Source organism: Convolutriloba macropyga, chromosome 4 (assembly GCF_964194025.1).
Source record: "Convolutriloba macropyga chromosome 4, txConMacr16.3, whole genome shotgun sequence".
In the NCBI taxonomy this organism is placed as follows: Eukaryota; Metazoa; Xenacoelomorpha; order Acoela; family Convolutidae; genus Convolutriloba; species Convolutriloba macropyga.
In genome coordinates, this window is record NC_134471.1 from 20,093,556 (window position 1) to 20,117,996 (window position 24,441).

At 37.6% G+C, this 24,441-nt stretch overlaps 1 protein-coding gene across 1 annotated transcript in view; it reads left to right on the forward strand.

Annotated features, from left to right (window-relative positions):
- Positions 1-3,080: 3,080 nt before the first annotated feature.
- Positions 3,081-24,441, forward strand: part of LOC142338016 (uncharacterized) — a 55,072-nt gene continuing 33,711 nt past the window's right edge. Inside the window, exon 1 of the mRNA XM_075387649.1 lies at positions 3,081-3,675. The gene's annotated coding sequence lies outside the window, so the exon portion shown is untranslated. The remainder of the gene's footprint in view (positions 3,676-24,441) is intronic.

Sequence of the window (24,441 nt, forward strand, 5' to 3'; positions counted from 1 at the left end):
AAATTATACCAAATGTATTGTTGCAAATATGTACAATGATGTTTCTGAGGTTAATATTATGTAGAAAAATTTAAGAATTTTGAAAAATGCAAAAAAAACAGCGACTCATAAGCGCACGAAAGCTGAAAGTTTTTTTGCAACCTTGTCGTTAACAGTTTATAGGTTTCAGTTCTCTTACATGAATAGTTATCATTTTCATATCAAATTTTAATATTTCACTAATAACTGATTTTGTATTAAATTTAAGCTTTTTACCTTCATGTCCTTCTGTCCCTCTGTCCGAATTTTATTGCGAATAAGACTTTTCTTCTAGCAACAATTCAGTGCATTAAATTGAATTCGTTCAAGTGATGATTTGATAACCATGAATTGATGAATTTATAACCAAGTTAACCATTTGTAAAATAATTAAAGATTAAATACATTATTTGATGATCAGCTTTCATTTGTGAAATGAAGGCTTCAAAAAACAAAGTATGAACTGAAACAACCCAACTAGGGTATTTATTGATCACAATAGCAACTGCATTACAAGCGAGTACCGTTCCTCGTCTTAAGAAAGTAACACCCTCAACCTTGATTGGATAGACTCATGGTGTACTCGTAAAAAAAACATGCTCGCCCTTAATGTGCTATAAAAACCGCTTAGCTGGACCCGTGAAACTACCTCAACCCGCCAAGCGGTGGCAACTCGGTTCTTTCCAGGAAATCACTTAGAGCTTATATAGGAAGCGTTAAAATCAGTAATTTTTCTCAAAAAGTCGGTGGCATTAGACTGTTGAGATGTGAAGTTTTTACATACAGGAAGTCTAGAATAAAAAGGGGGACTGGAATAGGAACTGCAATTTTTTCAGCTTTGTATGTCGCACTGTCCTGTTACTTACTATAGACTAAACATCCTTTAATACATCTCAGATTTAGAGACTTAAGAGACATTAGACCAATTAAAAAAAACTTCTGATTCCAAAGAACTATCTGTTGCTTTACCATAAGAACATAGAAAATTACTCGAAGAACATCTAAAATTGTTGGTTAAGAGCGTTATGAAACTATAATTGGCTATGTTTTATTTGATGATATCAACTGACCTTCACAGGCAAAAAGGTTTCTGAAGTATATGAAAAAGTTTCCGATTAGCAGAAAAAGATACAAAAGTGATCAAGCAATTTAGCGTGAACAATATCCTAACCTTAACATGATTTCACTTTAACTCATTTGAGTTATCTGTTTAACTTCAAATTTCCGTTGCTCTGTGCACTAAAAAGTTTATAAATATTACCATATTCTATACTATAATATTACAAATTACAATTATATTGCTCAATATTGAAATTCAATAATCTATCAATAACAACTACAGAAATATTGAAGAAATTACACAGAGCGTGAAAAACCTGACTGTGCAGCGAACAGATTCTTGCAGAAAAGTTGTAGTAAATCTTCTTCTTTTCTATTCTTCTTTTAGTTCTTTTGTTCTGTTTTCATTTTAAAGCACAAAAAGAAGGATTTTTGCCCTGGTTATGAGTTGCATAGTCCAATAAAAAATAACACTAGCCATTATGAATTAGATATTCCAACAATAAATTTTTTTTTAAAAAATTAGTTACTTATTCCCAGGTTTTGACGCGGCTGGAAATATCTTAAACTCATTATCTTAAAGGCTTTTTTCGGGAAAAATACTTACAAAATAGGTTAACGAAGGTCTTTATGTGTTCGGAGAGGACTAGTGCGCAGCCTGACCGCACACCATAGATAATTAAGGTTCAACAACTGATTAACTCGTCATTTCTTACATTTGCTGTACTTTGATTAAAACTAATCAGATTATTTGGCCAATCAGATTTAAGCATTTGGCTCTGATTCTGATTTTTCACATTCTGTTCTGCGGCCGTTCGGCTGTAATTTCTAGCTCGGTTGGATTTTCTTCTCCAGACGCTATAAGTTCTATTAGAAAACATTTTCTGCTCTTTGCAACGCCTTGCTTACAAAAGTATCGCATATTCTTCAAAAAATTGGACCGAAATAGGGAATATTATGTTAACAAAGTGACAAAACTAAGTTAAAAAGGGCTGAAGGTAGAGAAAGATTTTTTTTTGAAAAAGGTAAACGTTATGTAAAGTAAGCAATATCGAGAATAATCACAATTTCTTGAGCACAATTTTTTTAAATAAGATGCCATTTCACGTGAAGCTTCATTTGTGGAAAGATTACCTTGTTTTCGCCCATTCATGTTTAAAATTTGTTAAGATCTCTCCAATGGTACTGATTAATATTTGGCCAGTCTTTCCTTGTTTTTCGCTACAAAGTTACTCAAAGGTTGATATTTTAAAGCTGTACTTCAAATAAGGAGTCTTGATAACTAAAAAATTTTATTTTCATTTAATTTTGCTTAAAGTTTGACAGCCAATTTCGTAATTTATCTATCTAGGCACATTTTTAAACCTCTGGTTTTAAAAAAAAATCATTTTTTCCAGGTTGTTTAATGAAGCAGATTTTAGCAACATTTTCTAAAAATTGCTGTTTTTTTTTTCAAAAATCAGTGCCTGAATGGCAGACAATACTTTCATCACATTTTTTTGCTTCTTATTGATTAACTTGAGCATTTTGTTGCTGTCAATGATTTCTAAAATGACAGTGAAGAGAAACTGATAAATCATGCCAAGATATATCGATTTTTTACGATGAACGCCTTGGCAACGTAAAATAATTCTTGACAAATCTTCATGAGTTTATGGTAAATTGTGACCCAAATATTTGCAAGTCTTAACGTCCTCCTTTTGAAAATCTTATCATGATCTTATCAATATATAAGCTATAACAAAATTTGTTTCACTGGCTACTTCTATTAGAAAAGTTAAGTCCCCTTGGTCTATCCTTCTTCTGAAACTATATAGGCCTCATTGTCACTTGTTTGCTCATTGTTACTTTATGCCGTTGAATATCATCGAAAACGCATCAAAAATGGAATAAAATGAGGGATTTGAAGTATTTGCAAGTTAGAAATGACAAGTGCGTATGTAGAACTTTGATGTTTCTGAAGGACGTTATCGATGGTCGAATATTTCGCTTCAAGAGATAAACTTAATATAATTTCCATTGTGTGAGACGAAAAATATGGTGAAATGCTTTTTGAAGCGTAAACACGAATTGAGTTGCTTCTATATCTTGCATTTCACCAAATAGCAAAAAAAAACATTTATTACTAAAGGAAAATGAGCGAAACATTATATATATCTTTTCATTCATTTCATATCAAAATGACAGCAGTATATAGAACTTCTTTGTAGATTTCTGTTTACATAACAATAATTTTGCTTATATACTTATTTCAAATTGATGATTATAATAGGAAAGATTCGAAATCCTTGATAAAATAGTAACAAAAAATTCTTTTATTAACACCTTAGGTTTTAGCTATTGACGAATTAGCATCCCCAATTTTATTGTCATTTACTTTTTTATTACGCTGCCTCAAAACATCAGAATTCAAAATAGAGTTTAGTTCAAACTACTTGCTAAGTACAATTGTTCCCTAATTTTTGTGAGAGATATGGTTTATTATCAAACCTAAAGTGGAAATTCAACTGCTTCGAATCTTATAGAGTTTGGCAGATTTACGACCACAACAACTGGGTTTTGTTACAACAATCAACAAGACAGATTCCACCCCTGGAGGTAAAGTAAATTTACTTGATTAAATTCTAAGAAAACATCAAAACAAATCAAGGACGCATCATTGTCTCATTGTTTTAGAATTATCATTAGAATCTGTAACCCATTGTTTTGTCAATATCATCAATGATGTAGGCTGTAGTTTTATACCCATAGGATAAACAACGGTTTTTTGTACCAATATTACCCTAAAAATAAACAAGGAGGCTTGCTAATGTGCGTTCGCACATAATGTACCGAGCCCGCTCATACACGTATTGATTTAATTGTCAAGTGAGGAAGAGATTAAAAACTATCCAAAAATTTACATATCGTTCAACAAACAACTAAGAAAAAAAGCTGGATCAGAGGACCAAGGATACTTGCCATTTATGAGAGTACTAAACGAAACAAACATAAAAATCAAATAATAACAAATATTAACTACCACCAGAACTCAATAATTTTATTTAAAACAAACACTTTAAAAAAATACTCGAAAGAAACTGGAATCAGACAAAATCTGAACTAAACAAGTGTACTGTACTTCATTAGATAAGACGCGAGACCTGACAAAAATGAGATCTGATAACAGGTCAGAAAAGAACAGCAGAAAGGGCAAAGTTCAAAAATGTGTCGCAATTTTTGAAAACAACCAATTTCAAAATGAATAAAACCAACTGATATTTCAATAAAGAAAACCAATACAAAATCTAAGCTAACCCGGTTAACAAAGAAGGTTAATTTATAACCCCTAGTTAATAGGACGCAATTGAGACCTGTTATTATCCATAATATGCTAGACGACTACCGAAAGAACGGAGAAACGAAAAAAAAATAATTAATTTTAAGAAGAAAGCGTTGTCACCACAATTAAAACCCTAAGCTTTGCTTTTTAAACATTAAAACTTTCAAATTGCGCAGTCTTCACATCCAAATGGGCTACCCCAGTGGTCTGACAATGTGGCAAGCAAAAAAAATCTCAGAAATAGGCAAATATCCAAAAATCACACAATTCTTTCGAAAATTGCGTACTATCAAAGCCAAGAAACATTTTGTTGCAAATAAAAGTTTTATAGAGATGAGACTCATTTTAGTTAAAAAACAGATGGCAAGCTGTCTTTACGCAGACCAAGCCACAAAGTTGACAGAAGTAAGATTTAAGTGACAAAGCACAAAATCCATTAATTTTCTTGAAACATTTTTTTCAAATATTTTGAAAAATTCAAACAAACATAAGCTTTCAACTTATTTCAAAAAATATTAACTGACAGGTTCTCAGCAAGCCGCTTGTGCCTGTTATTAGAGAGACCGAATCATAAAACAACAAAAAAGCAACAAATAACGACAAAAATCAGAATTTCCTAAACAACTTATCGAAACCACGTGTTGAAGCCATTAGCACAATAAAAAGATGAAAACCGTTTAAAATTTTAAATTGAAGAGATTTTTTTCATTAAAAAGCGTGCATCTCTTTTGACTTTTTATGGCTCTTCTGTTAAAAGATTCCTTATAGAAAGACAACAAAATAACAACAAATATTGACCAGTATCGAAAACTCACAAAATTCTTAAGAAAACACAATTTTCAGCTTCAAATACATCAATCAAAACATAACCATGAGCGCAAAGTTTGTTTGGAGCAGCACTAAACCGTTGATAAGTTCTGTCAATAATGTGACTAAAATATTTGTTCAGGACATTGAGGAAAAAACTGTTAGGTAAAAAAAAAATAACTGGAAGCCATTGAACCGTTAGCTAAAAACTGAAATCTTTAAAACAATTATTTACACATCCAAGCAATTGAGGCTTCAAATTGCCGAGAATATACCGTACCACAACAAAATTTTCAACATTATTTTCTGCACCATTCCAATACCCCTCTATCAATTTTATGTTTTACTAATACATCCTGCATTTCAGATTTCATATTGTTAAAACTGCTTATTTTTTAATAACAGCTCTTTTACTTTTCTGAATACTTCTCTGAGATTTTTGGTTTGGTTTAAATTTCAAAGTTCTCAATGAGGAAAACAAATCTCAGAATGGCATGAATGTTCTGTATCCGCCTCTATGACATATCAACTTTTGATGATTTATAAAATTTATCGGTTATCAACCAAAAAATAAAAAAAAAACTTTCGTCTGTTTGTGATCCAAACATTGTAGATGTAAAACAACCCTGATAAATGTGTCCAAATAAAATAATTACTTATTTTTTCAAGCAACCATTGATCATTTTTTTTGTGTTCAGGTCAGGTCAAGTTGTAATTTCGTAGTTCAAAAGTGTTTTCTCGTGTAATTGAAGCTTTCAAACTTTTTTCAAATAAACATAAGATATAGCCTGATCAGTTAATTGTATATGTATAAAAGCAAGGGAAAAAGCTAAAAAGAAAGAGAGAGAGAGAGAGAGAGAGAGAGAGAGATGGAAAAAAGTTGACAGTGGTATGTGGTTCATTGAGCCTTTTTTCAGTTAATGATTCTAACTTGTTTTTTGGGGACCCAGCCTACAAAACTTGATGGTTTTCTGGAATCTTCATTGAAATCTGTAGAGAACCCAAAATTGAAATAGTTGCTCTAATAATTGTGTTACAATGACAAAAATTTCCATGAACAAAAATTTACGATGACAAAAAGTGACTCTCGACCGCAGCTAATTTAAAAAATCCATATTAGTAGCTGTTTGTAGGTAATATATAAAAAGGTCGTAAACATTAAATTCTAGAAAAACATTTTTTCTTGTTCAATACTCTACAAAATTTCTACAAAAGAATTGGTCCGCTCAGCCCTGAAAATGATTAAGAATTTTGATGACAATTGGTGGTTCTAAATGTGGAACCTTAGCGATTCACTTAACTATGATAGGTATCCAATAAAAAGCTCTGGAACGTTGCCTGAAACTTCGCATTTTGTCATCAAAAATCTTTTAGATATTTGATTTAAGGATACCTACACTGTTCTTGAGTTGCTAAGTCCCACATTGTAGGTTTCTGTCCATCCTACGTCTACGGTCACTAAAAAAACACCTTTATCATTAAAACTACTGCAGTGCAAATACTTCTTTTTCCAAACATCGGCTTATGGTCAAATTCAATCTATTTTATTCACGCTAGATCTCTGTTTTCTGACCAATTTTGACGCTGACTAATATAACGAAACGTTTCTTGACTGAAGCGAGGCCAGAATGATAGTACCCGAACTGATGTTTCTGCTGCATTTCTCCCAGGTGGGTTCTACGTGCCTTTTTCATATCAACGGGTATTAGTTCGAGGAGCATATGATTCAAAACAGCGAAAGATGACTTGATTGTGGGTTTTCAGCGCATCTTCGTCTTTCTGAAACCCATTGGCCGCTTTGGAGCCCCGTCTGTTGTTTGAACTCGAAATTTGTTTGCTTATGTGTTTTTGAACACTCTGTTTGACTACAACTCCTTTATTTGTCTGGTTTGGTTGCTAAGTTACCTTCAGCAAAATAAATATTGCTAAGTGCGAAGCAGACTCAATCGGTGTCATCATCATCGTTACCATGAAAATGCAGTGATCAATGCGTCTGCGGGTGCCATGAGCCCTTCTGCTCCATATTAAAGTTCAAATAAACCACCTAAGTGGTTTTCACATCTCGATGAAGTTATTATTCTGATTTGTTCCTCTGGTACTTTGTGTTGTGTTTGTAAGGTTGATAAGCAGTCTGCGGAGTCAATTTCCCGCCACGTAAACCCTGTGTCTGTCTTGGGATCACAAATAGGATTCCAAGTGGCTCTCAATCTGTGTTGTATTTGCTTGCCTCGTTTCAACATCATAGAAACTATATCAAAACCCGGATCGAGGGGTCAGCATCTGTAAGCGGATATTTTTGTAAGAAATCCGCTGAATGCGCTGAAATTATGTAAGATTTGTGCTGATTGCGCTGAAAATTGAGAATTTGGTGGTGAATCCGCTGAATAAAAATATCTCAGCACCTTTTAGAGCATTTTCTACATAAAATCAGCATATGATTAAGCACCTTTCTTGCATAATTTCAGAACTTATGAAAATGTTAAATTCAGCGGATTCAGCGCTTTTCTTACATGTTTTCAACACTTCTCTTGCAAGATTTCAGCACCTTCTCAGCATCTTTCTTACCTATTTTCAGCACTTCTTCAACGCCTTTCTTGCAGAATTTTACTTGCAATTTTTTTGCTCACTATTGCTTATAACGTAGTCAGCATGTAGGCTCCTTAACTTTTTGCACTTCTGAAGAGCAACTAATTTGTCAAAAATCTGCGTGCTTTTTAAAAATAAAATTTATTTTTTTACCAACAGAAAATACCAAATGAAAAGCGTCACACGTTCATCATATCTAACGGAATGAAGATAGTTATACTATTATACTTAAGCTACCTGGTTTCATTCAATCCAGTAATTTGGTTTTATACCTCAGCTGCAATAACTGCTTTAGGAAGATGCTTAAGATAAGTGCTGATATTGTGTAAGATAAGTACTGGAATTTATGTAATAAATGCGCTGACAGTCGCTGGAAAACTATATTTTTCAGCAGTTAGATCTTACAAAATTATCCGCTTAATGTGCTGAAAAGGGCTAAAACTATGTAAGAAAACTCAGCAGATTAAGCGGACTAATGTGTAAGATTTATCCGCTGAAAAATGTTTTTTGAGCGGTTGTCAGCACATTTCTTTCATAAATTTTGACGAATCCCTCGACCCGGGTAGACTTCATTCTCGGCAAAGTACCCTTCTTATTACTTTTTCTGACGCCATGGTGATTTCTTTCCTTCTTCAAACTGTAATTCTGACCAAATAATTTAGCAACCGTTCGTCTCAAATATTTGAGAGGGTATATAGTTCGTCTTGTCCCCGATATTTTGTATTTTTTGGATTTTTTCTAAGGTCATTTTTTAATGCAAAGCCTGCTATCAGTTGTCCATAGTAATTTGGTATTAAACTTTTTCTCTTCGATAGTGCTTCGACAAAATTGATTTTTTGCTAAAATTTTGGACTAGGTGCAATTCAGTCCTTGAAACTAAACATCCGAGAAACCTAACGATTTAGGCTGGCTTGGAGTTTGATTTTCTCTCATTAATTTTAATGTTTTTCTCGCGTAGTCGGAATTTGACAGCAAGCTTTTATTCGTTGTACTGCTGCCACGTGCAACCGAACATTTTCTTGAAAGATGCCCACACGTCATGTTCACATTCATGTTTTCCAAAATTGATTCGGTGCAGTTGTGGAATTACTTAAGACCTCAGATAGCCTGCACATCTTGAACAATTCTTGGGATATGGTCATTGTGCAGATGTCCACTGCGTCCTCGTCGATTTCAATTTGGTAGTATGCATCTGAAAACTCTGAAAGTTTTTTTTTATAAAGTTAGAGGCTCCATGGAGATTGTGGACGCTGGTGTCCTTTTCTGGAGTAGAAATATCCGCACCCATCACTTTGCCTTTCTGTTTTTTTATCAAATTTCCAATTTTTAGTCTAAGTTCTAACCTTCTCGACGTATCACAGTAAAACAACACACACACGCGCGCGCTCACACACGTACAAAAGCACGCGCGCATATATCACACACAGATGTACACAGGCAACAATACGCACTTTCAGGATTAAACGTTGTCAATGTTGTTGTTCGTTTTATTATTGTAATTGGTAGTCTATTTTTGGCTAAAATATCTCTTCTGCAGAAAGCATGCTTTAATGTTAAAGCGGCAAACTCCTACGCGCATCATTAAAATGGCTAAGATTTTGCTATTATTCATCCCCTCGTTTTTATTTTTCCTGAACGAGGTATAAGAGTTGGGTTGATTGGGTTGAAGCGACGGCTTTAATAAGTCAACAGCAAAGCTTTGCGACCTCATAACAGAGTGAAAAAGCAGTTTTTAGTTGACGGGTTGAAGGGTAAATACTCTTTTGCAATTTACACTGTGTTGACTTTCTAGTTTTCAGTTGAATTCCATATTTCCGTGAATTGACGTGAAATTGTTTCCTTTTCCATTTGAATTGCAGCGGAATGATATAGTTATTGTTGCTGAAGTTTCCCTTGTTAGAAAATTACAAATAGACATTGAATGGCGTAAACTGATCTCGAAATACGCTTCAATTTTTTTTGTTCCTTGATAGAAATTATTGGGAAAATGAGGGAAAAAAATATGATGCCACTTGAAAATATATAGCTGATTATTGGTCTACTAATGTTACCAATTTACCGAAGCCATTTACTTATATTTTTATAAGAGGTGTTCTAATACTGCCTCTCTATATAGTTTCTAAACATTGTAAAGCTAATTTCTACATCATATATTTACCCTTTCATTATTAACATGGAAAAATGTAGGAATATTTATATTTTTTGATAATTACCGGGAAATTGCTGAAAATAATTCCAACATAATATACATAGTTATATAATTCAGTATTCCATAATTATGAAGACCAAAATTTTGAAGTCATCGCAGTTTTATCAAATTATATCAGAGAAATCTCATTAACCACTCTCTCATTCACAATAATTTTGATCTAAACGAATTTTCGTTTCCGATTTATGATAAGAACAGCCTATTGTCTGACGACATCTCCTAAATCAAATTAGTAATACTTCACAGTTTAAACTGAAAATTGGTCAATTTCTGAGGATTTTGAGGAAATTGTTGTGAAACATTCTTCAGTACCTATTCATCACTTTAATTATAGACCTATCGACTTCTAATTTGCTTAGAATATATTAAAAATTGCATACACGTATATGATTCCATTTCACATAGTACCGAAAACATGTTATTTTTCATTCTTACGGTTTGGGTTGATGTTACATTGCTCACACTTTGGAAAAATACGGAAGACTTTTTAGTCCCAAAAGCTGGAATTACAGTTTGACTACTCGTTGAGTGGAAGCATCAGACCATCAATTACGGTTATTTTGGATTAATTTCTGACAAATTTGGATGAAATTTGAAGCCCAAAAAACAATTGATAACATACATCCACACAGCTATTTCTCGATTGACAAACTACATTCAATACAACAATATCATCATACAGCTAACTCTGAGACACTATAAAGATTAACAAAAGTTCCCATTATTTTGTCATAAAAACCCGAGAAGTGAAAACCAAAAACGGGTTAATGTTTTCCGGACATCCCTTAGATTTAAAAAAATATTAAACGACATCATAACTCGCGAACAGAAGAGAAAGTATTTGGAATCGCTAAATCTTCACATCCAGAAAAACCCAAGACAGCCCAAAAGTTTGACCAAAAGGGAAAAAATCATATAACAATAGCTGATGAAGGAAATCAACAAAGGGACACGACGATAGAAGCCAGCAACCAGACCCGGCAAACAAATCCACCGTGAGCAGGAAGACACCGACAATAAATAACCAAAGAAACTGGGTGAAAATGTTGTACCCATTGCATTTGCCCCAAGCAGGCCCAGAAGTCATGGGCTCTTTTTTGTTACCATGTGTCCTCATTCTCATAGCGGTCATAATTGCAACGGTCTTCATGGTGAACTGTCCTAACAGACGCTGCAGCTGTTGTTCAAGGCAACGAGTCAGACCCGGCAGCGATCTATCCCTGGACGGATGGGTAAATGAGGAAAATATATAGAGAAATTGAGTCTATTTTATGTACCTTTCGTAAACACGTTTTGTGCCCTCTGCGAAAGAATATTGAGTGTTTGTTGCTCTTTCAACGGTTTGTTCAGCTTTATGATTGATGTAACTATCGAAAATAATAAATATTATGACATTGATTTGAAACATAACTGCTGTTATATTCTTACCACTGTGTAACAGGAAATGGTGGAGAAAATTGATAGATAAGGATCTTTAAAGTCTTCAGAGTATCTAAATTATATCCGGAAAATTTGGAACCCTATGCTCTTTGTTTCGGGACAAACAGGGTCGAGGTTTTGTCAAAAAGTGTAAGAATTGCGGTGAATAGCGTGAAAAAATATTCTTCACCCCACAGAGCCAGCATCTTTTATCGATAAATGCTGTGAAAGCGATGAATTTCTTTAAGATTTGCTGTTTTGAGCGCAGAAATTTATATTTTCATCGCATTCACCGTAATTCTTACAATGAAAAAAAACTGCCGTAAATGGGTTCCAGCCTCTGCCCTTCTGAATATCAACAATCTCTTATTCCACTGTCCCATCTCTCACTAACTTCAATGCTATTTCTTGTAAACTTAAATCAGATTCAATGAACTTTATGGAAACATATGCGTTGAAATTTTGAAAGGTTTGCGTGTTTTAGCGGTGAATTTTTTGTGCTCACCACTTAAACGGTGAAAAATTCACCGCTACCAACAGGAAGCGGTGAAAATAAATATTTCAGCACTAAAAACCCCAAATATCCCACATTCACCGCAAAAATGTACAGTGATAAATTGACTTCAGATGTACGGTTTTAGGGGTGCATATTTTCTCACCGCTTTCACCGATGAAAAAGTATCTTTTTTAGACAAACTGCACTAAAAATGTCGATGTTAGGGACTTCCCATAAATTGAAGATCTCTGATTGTGAGTTTGAAATGATTTGAACAACTCCTTTTTTGGATTAAAATCCACTAATTTTGAAAAAAATGTTTGCTTTGCTTAAATGCAACTAAAAACAGATGAAAGTCTAATTTTTTCAAGAGAAGCCACAGCAAAAATTATTGATATTTTGCACTTCCTATGCATATGTGATCTCTGACTATGGGTTTGAATTTTATCGACATTTTCATGACATTTTCTTTATCCATAAACGATGTTTTACTAAAAAAAATTCTTTTAAGACTTAAAAGTCCTCCTTCTATGTGCTGCTATAAAAATATTTAATGAGCATGGCGAGATAAGGGTAGTAAACAGAAATCATAAATGGAAAAATATTCTTTCATCTTTTTTTCGCGCATTCAACTCTAAAAATTGTAATTCTTACATCTTTTCACCGCATTCACCAAAATTTTTACATATTTAGCGAATTTTAGCATTGACACTCTTTTAGCTACCCTGGTGACATGTGGTATAAATATTTCACGCAATTTATGGTCTGGGTAAATGCAACCTCCCGGACGATATATACAGGGCAGGGAATATCCTTTTCATTGCTCTGATTTGAGTCCGCGACCATGGTCAAAATCCCAAAACCGACCGCTATCTCGTAAGATCTAAACGTGCAATCTCTAAACGAAGAAAATTTCAATTCCTAAATTGACTTTTTTAAGACTCCTGCAATAAAAACACCTGTTTTCCAAGATTCCTACAAACGAACCGTCCTTTTTATGAAAGAAGCGTATATGACTTGGAATGACAAATTGTATGTTTGATATGAGAGTTGACGTCATAGCATCTGTAGTTATTGCACTGCAACTCTGCTAAAAACGAAGATAAGCAAAAAAACAGATCAATGAGATCTCCCCGGGCCGAGGAATTTGGCCAAAATTATGTAAGATCAGCGGCAGCTAGCGTTGACAAGTCGGAAAACTCACCGCAATCTTCTTGAATAATTTTGCGTTGAATGCGTTGAATTTGAAGACAAAAATTCAAAGCATTCAGCGCAAAATTATGTAAGAAAATTGCGGTGAATTTTCCGACTTGTCAACGCTAGTTGCCGCTGATCTTACAAATTTAGCGTTGAATTTAGCGTACATCTTCCATAGTTAGCGTTGAATTTAGCGTAGATCTTACATAATAAGCGTTGAATTTAGCGTAGATCTTACAAAAAATCAAAGCGTCTGCTTGAACTATTAACCTCCAGTTGCGTATGGGACTCGAACTGCTGACCTCCTGTTTGCTTGTCGCCTCTTCTACCATTGTGCCACAATACCTTGGTTTCCTTAAGAGCCGCAATTCTTATAAAGCGTAGATCTTATATAATTTGCGTTGAATTTAACGTAAATCTTAAATATTTGCGTTGATTTTGCGTAGTATTTAACTTAGCATATTCAACGCATTTACCATGTGAGGCGTACTGGGAAAAACTTAATTTTTTTTTAAATTTGGAAAAAAATTTGAATTCGTAAAATGGTCTGAATTGGATTTTGCACTATAAAAGAGCACTAAACGATTTTTGTCTGGCTTCATGTTTCTCACCTTTGCAATATAGGGTTCGAAACAGTGAAAAAAATTGGTTTTTTGAAAAAAAAATTGAAAAAGTGTTGAAATCGTAAAGTGGTCTGAAATGGGTTTTGCACTATAAAAGAGCACTAATAAAGGATTTTTTCCTGACTTCACTTTTCTCACCTGTGCAGTATAGGGGATCAAAAGAGTAAAAAAATTAATTTTTTGAAAAAAAACTTGAAAATATTGAAATCGTATAATGGTCTGAATTGGATTTTGCACTAGAAAAGAGCACTAAAAAAGGATTTTTTTTCTGACCTCATGTTTCCCACCTGTGAAGTATAGGGGTCGAAACAGTGAAAAAAATGACCTTTTCAAAAAAAAGGAAAAACTTTTGAAATCGTAAAGTGGTCTGAAATGGAATGGAAAGATTAGCATTGAATGCTTTGAATTTATGTAAGATCAACGCTAAATTCAACGCTAAATATGTAAGATCTACGCTAAAATTCAACGCTAAATATGTAAGATCTACCCCAAAATTCAACGCAAAATTATTAAGATTAGCGTTCAATGCGTTGAATTTATGAAAGATCAACGCTAAATATGTAAGATCTACGTCAAAATTCAACGCAAATTTATGTAAGATTAGCGTTGAGTGCGTTGAATTTATGTTAGATCAACGCTAAATTCAACGCTAAATATGTAAGATCTACGCTAAATTCAACGCTAAATATGTAAGATCTACGCCAAAACACAACGCAAAATCATGTAAGATTAGCATTGAATGCGTTGAATTTATGTAAGATCTACGCTCAGGCGTTGACACCTCGGCCCGGATCGAGAGATTTGGCTGAGTTTACTTTTTGTAAGTACAGACCTTTTTCCAAATGTCAGTAAAAAATGACAACAAGTAAATAAGATTAATAAGAGTAAAAATGAGTTTTAAAAAAATGAAATGTTTCATAACTTCCAATTTTTGGTGAAATAACTGAATATTTTATTCTAAAATAGTTTACAGGGAACAAATATTGCTTCAAAAAATTGAACTATAGAAAGACTGAATGCTGAGGATACATTAGAGTAAATTCATTCGGATTGTCGATTGGTGTCGTAATGAACTCATAATGAACTTGAATTTCGAACAGTCAGAGCCATAATGTGTAAATAGAACGTGCAAAAATTAGTAAGACCAAGGTAACACACCAAGACAATATGAATTGATGATTAACAACTTTAAGCAGAGTTATAGATGTAGTTGATGACATGGCGCACCAACGTTAGAAGGCACAAACCCTTTACTGCAGCCCACCAACACTCGAAGCTAAGTCCAAAGCCATAGCAGCCCCATCAATTTTTTTCGAATTTTGTTATAACACCCCGCCGTTTTTTACGGACAGTACCCCCACCCAGGCAGTGGAGGAACCCCAGCAAAGTTTCGGTGTACCCAACCCACCCTAAGAGGTCGAACCCCGTGGTTTACGGACGGCACCCCCCACCCAGGGAGCGGAGGAATCCCAGCCAACTTTCGGTCTACCAAACCCACCCTCAGACGTCGAACCCCGTGGTTAACGGACGACACCCCCACCCAGGGTTTTCCAGGGAGCGGAGGAATCCCAGCCAACTTTCGGTCTACCCAGCCCACCCTCAGAGGTCGAACCCCGTGGTTTACGGACGGCACCCCCCAACCAGGGAGCGGAGGAATCCCAGCCAAATTTTGGTCTACCCAACCACCAACAGAGGTTGAACCCCGTGGTTTACAGACAGCACCCCCACCCAGGGAGCGGAGGAACCCCAGCCAACTTTCGGTCTACCAAGACCACCCTCAGAGGTTGAACCCAGTGGTTTACGGACAACACCCCCAACTAGGGTGTGGAGGAACACCAGCAACGTTTCCGTCTACCAAACCCATCCTCAGAGGTTAAACACCTTTGTTTTATTCAGGCAGTGGAGGCGCCCCAGTCAAGTTCTGGTCTACCCAAACCTCCCTTCCTCTCCAGTCACTCAGCATCCCCAACCACAAGCAGCATTCCCCAGCCTAGTTTTCCTGGCCAACCAGGATTCCCCACCAACAGCTACCAAACAGCAGTAGCATTCTGCAGCAGTTTTCCTGGCCAAACAGGGTTCCCAGCAGCAGCAAGTAACGACAAGTGTTTTTTTCCCAGCCTAGTTTTTCCTGGCCAAACAGGATTCCGCACCAGCAGCTACCAACAAGCAGCAGCATTCTGCAGCAGTTTTCCTGGCTAACCAGGGTCCCCAGCAGCAGCAAGCAACGACAAGCGTCTTTCCCCCTCCTAGTTTTTCCTGGCCAACCAGCATTCCCCATCAGCAGCTACAAACCAGCAGCAGCAATCTGCGGCAGTTTTCTTGGCTAACCAGTGTTCCCAGCAGCAGCAAGCAACAGCAAGCGTCTTTCCCCAGCTTAGTTTTTCCTGGCCAACCAGGATTCCCCAAAAACAGCTACAAACCAGCGGAAGCATTGTGCATCAGTTTTTCTGGCTAACCAGGTTTCCCAGCAGCAGCAAGCAACGACAAGAGTCTTTCCCCAGCTTAGTTTTTCCTGGCCAACAAGGATTCCCCAAAAGCAGCTACAAACCAGCGGAAGCATTGTGCATCAGTTTTCCTGGCCAACCAGCATTCCCCATAAGCAGCTACACACCAGCAGCGGCAATCTGCAGAAGTTTTTCTGGCTAACCAGGGTTCCCAGCAGCAGCAAGCAACAGCAAGCGTCTTTCCCCAGCTTAGTTTTTCGTGGCCAACCAGGATTCACCAGAAGCAGCTACAAACCAGCGGAAGCATTAGGCATCAGTTTTTCTGGCTAACCAGGTCTCCCAGCAGCAGAAAGCAACGACAAGAGTCTTTCCCCATCCTAGTTTTTCCTGGCCAACCAGGATTTCCCACCAGCAGCTACCAACCTGCAGCAGCATTCTGCAGAAGTTTTCCCGACTAATCAGGGTTCCCAGCAGCAGCAAGCAACTCAAGTGTCTTTCCCCAGCCTAGGTTTTCCTGGCCAACCAGGATTCCCCATAAGCAGCTACAAACCAGCGGACGCATTGTGCAGCAGTTTTTCTGGCTAACCAGGTTTCCCAGCAGCAGCAAGCAACGACAAGTGTCTTTCCCCAGCCTAGTTTTTCCTGGCCAACAAGGATTCCCCTCCAGCAGCCACCAGCCCAGAGCAATATTGTGCAGAAATTTTCCGGGCTATCCGAGGTTCCCAGCAGCAGCAAGCAACGACAAGAGACCTTCCCCAGCCTAGTTTTCCTGGCCAACCAGGATTCCGCACCAGCAGCTACCAGCCCAGAGCAGTATTGTGCAGAAGTTTTCCTGGCTAACCAGGTTTCCCAGCAGCAGCAAGCAACGACAAGCGTCTTTCCCCAGCCTAGTTTTTCCTGGCCAACAAGGATTCCCCACCAGCAGCTACCAACCAGCAGCAGCATTCTACAGAAGTTTTCCCGGCTAACCAGGGTTCCCAGCAGCAGCAAGCAATGACAAGCGTCGTTCCCCAGCCTCGCTTTCCCTGGACAACCAGGATTCCCCATAAGCAGCTACAAACCAGCGGAAGCATTGTGCAGCAGTTTTCCTGGCTAACCAGGGTTCCCGGCAGCAGCAAGCAACGACAAGCGGCATTCCCCAGCCTAATTCTTTCTGGCCAACCAGGATTCCGCACCAGCAGCTACCAGACCAGACCAGTATTGTGCAGAAGTTTTCCTGGCTAACCAGGGTTCCCAGCAGCAGCAAGCAACGACAATCGTTCTTCCCAGCCTAGTTTTTCCTAGCCAACAAGGATTCCCCACCCGCAGCTACCAACCAGCAGCAGCATTCTGCAGAAGTTTTCCTGGCTAACCAGGGTTCTCAGCAGCAGCAAGCAACGACATGCGTCTTTCCCCAGCCTAGCTTTTCCTGGCCAACCAGGATTCCCCATAAGCAGCTACAAACCAGCGAAAGCATTGTGCAGCAGTTTTCCTGGCTAACCAGGTTTCCCAGCAGCAGCAAGTAACGACAAGCGTCTTTCCCCAGCCTAGTTTTTCCTGGCCAAACAGGATTCTCCATAAGCAGCTACAAACCAGAAGAGGCATTGTGCAGCAGTTTTCCTGGCTAACTAGGATCTCCAGCTGCAGCAACTCAAATCCACTTGAACTAAGCACCCAGAATCTCTCCTCTACATCATAACTCACTTAGTGTCTTGACGCCCACTGATTGTATTTGACATGCGATATCATCTTTTCAAGTCTCCGGAAACGAAGTTCATATTGATCACAGATTCACAGGGAAGACATTTCGATTCTGGAAACCTGAATATCCTATCTCTTCCCGGCGCAACCATCAAAAACGTATATAACTTTTTTCCCCTATCAATCAGTATTGTAAAATTATACTGTTCATTGGCGGTAACGACTTGTATAACGGCTGCAAACCTTCAGACAAAACACCAATTGACATCGCAAATCTTTTCGATTGAACTCGCAAATTTTTTGACCGAACGAACCAAAAATTATACCTCATAGGAATAACAGAACGAAACGAAAACAAACAGCGGTCAGCAGCCGTTAACGAAATCCTCGAGAAAGTGTCCCACAGAAATCGGAGTCACAAACCCTCAGTCAACTGGAAATATAGAGGAATAAGTAAGCACATATCAGGCGCTAAATACTTCAATCCTAAAGATCATCTTCACCTTAACGAATCTGGTAGCTCAAACCTTCACCACCCTATCAAACAAAAAATTCTGTACAAGGATTATAACGAAACCTTGAATAACAGTGGTCACAGCAAAATTTACGAGTGTAAACGGAATTTATGTACGTGTATCTGCTCAACCTGGAAGTTTTTACTTCAACTTAAGTTTCACAAATTTTCTTTATCTTAAATGTTCACCAGGCTCTATGAGTTGCCTCTTAAACTACTTGTAAGATAACTAGATTAATTCCAAAAACATCTCTACTAGCTGTCCCCAGGTTCCGTGAGGTGCCCCTGGTCAGTTAGTAAGACAAATCTCCCAAAGTCAAAAGATCTCGTACATATTCAACGTAGTAATTGAGATTTCTTGTGACCAAATATCAACATCGAATCGTCAGCAAGAAATTACAATATACCAACACAGCCTCAAACATTCTTTTGAGCACACGTAAAACAGCCATCTTCTTGAAAAAGGAAAACTTTTACCTACGGAGTTCTATATATAAAAGTTCATCATGCCTGCCAAAACCGTTGAAAGTCAGCGTAGTTTTCACAAATATTGCGTTTCGAGCATAAACGATTTGATCGAAGACATTTCAACTGATGATAATCTGCCATACGACGAGTTCACTAGCAGTTACTATCTGAGCAGTTACTATCTGAGCTAGAAAAGACTAATGAGTTCCTCCTACTCAATTTAGACGAATCACAACATTGTCAGTTTTTAGATGAGAAATTAGCAGTCAAACGCGACTCCCGCAGAAAACTTAACTCGGTTCGGAGAAAATTAAAAGTCAGTTCTGATCTTGTCAACAATTTAACGGATACACAAACAAGATTGCCAACAAATATCCAACAACAAACACTACAAAACGAATCAGAACAAAGAGAGATTCCGCAGGAAACCTTATCAGCTTCAACAGGTATAACACTTAGTTCCAATAAACCGGCAACATTTCAAAATACAGAAACATCAAATCTGTCCTTCCATGCATCAACTACAAGAAATTTGTTTGACCAAACTACGTTTCCAAAACATCAAGCCTCATTTGGTCGGGCAAATTGTCAGGATCACGCTCATAGGCAACAATTCTTCACTAACCAGATCTCATCAGGAACTCTCCCGACACTAAAACTTGACACATTTAATGGCAATTCACTAACTTGGACAGATTGGATACAGTTATTTGAGTCTGTCATTGACTCAAAGCCACTCAGCACTACAGAAAAGATGACACACCTAAAATCACTTCTCACTGGACAAGCAAAAAGCTTAGTTAAAGGCTACGGTTGCAATGGTCAATGCTATCACCAAGCTCTGGCCGACCTGAAGCAAAAGTTTGGCAAGGCTAGCGTCATCGTAAACGCGTATTTAGAAAAACTTGCTTCGTTAGCAAGCCCGTCAGGCCAGCGACCCAAAAGTTTTGACAATTTTAGCATTTTTATAAACAACTTTTACCTTTACACGTGAATACTTTTACACGCCTGGAATACGAACACGACCTCAAATCAACAATGAATACCCAAGTTGCAATACAGAAATTACCTTATAGCCAACTAGTTGACTGGAGCGAACATTGTGCACAACATCAGATCGAATCTCCCTCCTTAGAGCAGTTCGCCGAATGGCTCTCTTTGACTGCTCAAACCTTCGAGAATAAAAACCTTTTTCTCGAAAAAAGCTGGGCAAAAATGACTCAACAAATCCGCGGAGCAATCTTTCACAATATGGGAACAATCACCTTAGATATGATCCAAATCACATTCAAGGAACATCAAGATATGTATCCACCCAAGACAAGAATTCCAACATGCGGACCGCTTCGAAACTTAACAAAGAACGTAGTCAACACCAAAGACAGTTCATGAGTTCCAGAAATCAGCAACAACAATTAGAAGACCAAAACGTTCCTCAAACCAGCAGAGCTTCAAAGTCTCTTTTCGAGGACGGTATCCACAGAATATATATGTGCGAAAAATTCGAAAACATGTCCGCTAAGCAGCGTAGGGAGGCCATCTATCAACTCAAAGCCTGCTTCAATTGCCGGAAATTGGGACACTCTTCAAAGGTGTGCCCTTCTATGCAGAGTTGCAGATGTTGTAACAAACGTCATCATACACACTTACACGATGAGTCTAGTCAGACAGCAAACTCAACACATTGCAGTACCGCTAGATCAGCTGAACGTCCTTCACTCCTTCAGATACTCCCCGTAACACTCTCAAGGGATGGTAAGTCAGTAAACATGTACGCTTTTCTGGACAATGGAAGCTTTGTATCAGTGATGTTAACGAAAACTGCTTCCGCACTTGGAATCGTTTTTGAAGAAAAAACCCAACACACAGAACTGCACAAAGGAATCCATGGAACAAAATTGTGACATTCGCGAACGTTAACCTTTCAGTTAAAGGAATGAGTTCTAATCAAACTTTTGATATAGAAGACGTTCAGGTTTTGGCCGACATAGAGTTTCCGCAATATAATTTAGAATGTATTCGAAAAGTACGTCAGGTATTTGATCACCTGAAACACATTAAATACCACGACGTCGACATCAACCAGATCACTATTTTGATTCGACGTGACAATTTTGATCTCATTGCACCTAGAGAGAATCCTCCGAATACCGCAAGAGCTATTCAAACAGAAATTGGATGGACTGAGTTAGGGAAAACTGATCTATCTTCAGCGGTAACAAGCCAGTCTCAAATTGTCAAAAGTGAGTCTAGAGAGTGCTGCAAAATTGACGACACTCTGTACAACGAAGTACTCAACTGGCACAAAGTTGGAAACTTGCCGCCCAATAGGGACGTCACAAGATCAGAGACCGATAAACGCGTATCAGACATTTTGGAATCTACTGTAGAAATCAAGGAAGGACGATATCACGTTGGGCTTTTATCGAAAAACAAATCCGACCTGCCAAATAACTTCTATTTAGCCTTTAAACAACTCAAAGCCCTAGTTAAAAGACTTGAGAGAGCCCGGAATTGTTAGAGAAATACACGGGAACAATCGACGAAGATCTGAAAAAAAGCTACATTAAAGAGGTTCCACTAGATAAAACAACTCCAAACATTTGGCACATTCCGCATCACCCTGTCATAAACCCTAAAAAAACAAAAATAAGAAAAGTTTTGAACGCAGCATCAAAATATCATGGTTTCTCATTAAATAACCAACTCATGCCAGGGCCTGACTTGATGCAAAACTTGACCGGTGTTATCTGCAGGTTCAGGCAGAAAAAAGTTGCGATATCTGCGGACATTGAAGGCATGTTTATGCAAGTAGGTGTTCGACCACAGGACCAGAAGTTTTTAAGATTTCTGTGGTAGGAAGGCGAAAAGCTAATTTGCTTCCAATTTAGAAGGCACATTTTTGGAGCTAGGTGTTCACCGATGTGATGTAACTTTGCTTTACGACGAACAGCGGAGGACAACTGTCAGCATCACCCTTTAGCAGCCAAGGCAGTCTCACGTTCCTTTTACATGGATGAACTGTATCACGCAACAGACACAGTCGAGGACGCAATTTACGTTTCAAAGTATCTGAAACATTTGGTTTTGCTAGGAGGTTTCATTTTAACCAAGTGGTCTTCCAATTCACTTAAAACAATGAAGTCAATCCCTAAAGAAGACCAAAATCCTAACGATACAAAAGAGTCTACCATTCTGCCGCCTATTCCAAAACTCGGAGAAAGAGACGAACAACCATCAACAACTGATACCGAGAGAGTATTAGGAATACAGTGGTCTGTGTCTAGAGACTCTTTCGCTATAAACTGCAAAACATTTAAAAAAGTAGATCTAGAGAACCCCAACCAGAGAAATATTGTGAAGAGTGTTTCATCCATCTATGACCCAATTGGGTTTTTTTGCGCCCTTCACAGTGCGGTTAAGAACAATCATGCAGGACGTCTGGATTTTAGGAAAACAATGGGACAACCTTTTACCTAACATTTTTGATGCAACCCTGAAGTCTCTTATGACAGAAATCAGAAACATTTCCAACATCGACTTACCACGATTTTTTGTTCGAGGAGAAAAAGACCCCTAAAGAATCAACTCTTCATATCTTTTGCGACGCTTGTCTAACAACTATGTGTGCCGTAGCATATTTAAAAACAGAGTATACAGATTCTACTTGTTCAATCAATTTTATTATGGGAAAAGCAAAAATTTTCCCCGATTCGACAGCAAAGCATACCTTAACTAGAACTGGCAGCAGGTGATATCGGCGTTCGGGTAGCCTTCTTCATAAAGCAACAGCTCGATGTAACAATTAGCAAAACGACTTTTTGGACGGATAGCGCAACGACCCTGCAATGGATTTACAACTCCAAAGAAAGACACAAAATGTATGTAGCAAACAGTGTTGCAAAAATTCTTGAAATAAATTCACCATCAGACTGGCGTCATGTTTCAGGTGTCTTGAATCCAGCGGACGACGGAAAAAGAGGGTTGAAATAAAACGTGTTCAGACCGAAATGTCGTTGGTTTAACGGGCCACTTTTCTTGAAAACTGACCCAACAAATTGGCCTCCGACAAAAGTGCCAAATTACCCTTTAGCAGCTTCAATGGCTCTCTCACGGGCAAACCAGCCACTCATTGACTCAAAATGGTTCTCAAGCTTTGAAAAACTTAAACGCGTTCTCGCATTTGTAATTTTGTTTATCAGCAACCTCAAAACTACAACGAAGAGTTTCCACTTTACCATAAAGACGGTCAATATGAGCAAAATTTATCTACTTAGGCAATCTCAAGAACTGTCATTTGAGGAATAGCTAGATTGTCTTCGCAAAGACCAAAACGTTCCAGCACACTCAAAGAATAAAAATTTCTCACCCTTCATTTCCAAAGACCGAGTTATAAGAGCTAATGGACGTCTTGCGAATACAAATCAACTGGAAGAGAACCTACAAACCCCAGTAATCCTAAGCGGCAGAGAAATTATAACTTTTCTTATGCTTAGAGATATTCACAACAACAATGGAGATACAGGACTCGACCATTGCCGTTTCATTGTTCAACAGTCCTTTATTGTAATCAGCCATCGCTCCAACTTACGAACAATAATCAGCCGATGTTTTTGACTGCCGTCGACAAAAAGCAGTAGCATTGCAACCTCAAATGGCACCCTGCCAAACTTCAGAATTCCAAATACTGAAAACTTTATTTTTTAAAATACGGGTGTAGATTTCTTTCACCCTTTCGCTTGTTCCTAACTCAAGTCGAAGAAATCCTGAACAGCAGGCCTCTGACTTACGTCCCAGACAAGGGTTTGTCTTATCAACCAATCACGCCGAACCATTTCCTTATCGGTCGACCTCACAAACGTTTGCCGTAAATATTGTCAATCACTAAAGATTAAAACAAGGACGAGAAGAAATGTATTATCCTTTCACATCAATTTTGGACACGACTCCTGCGCGAGTTCATACCCACAATGGCTAGGAGACCCAAATTGATAAAAGATCAGAAGCCTCTCGAAGTTGGTAGCCTTGTATGGATGTTGGAAGACATGACTCCACGAGGTATTTGGCCCGTCGGTATTGTGGAAAAGTTGTCTCACAGCAGTGATGGAAAAGTTAGATCTTGTGAAATCAGAACTGGGTTTGGGAAACAAACAAGACCAGTAAACAAGTTAGCACTAGTAATTGACGACTAAGAAACGGATCACAACGTCGAAACAGGACACAAATTTAATAAACCGTAACAACATTCACAACTTTTAACAAATCATTAACCCTTTAGGTTTTGACTACAACACCAAAACGAGGGGGACTGTAATGAACTTATAATGAACTTGACTTTTGAACAGTCAGAGCCAAAATTTGTAAATAGACCGTGCAAAAATGAGTAAGACCAAGATAACACACCAAGACAATATGAATTTATGATTAACAACTTTAAGCAGAGTTATAGATGTAGTTGATGACATGTCATCAACTACATCTATAACTCTGCTTAAAGTTGTTAATCATCAATTCATAGTGTCTTAGTGTGTTATCTTGGTCTTACTCATTTTTGCACGTTCTATTTACAAATTATGGCTCTGACTGTTCAAAAATCAAG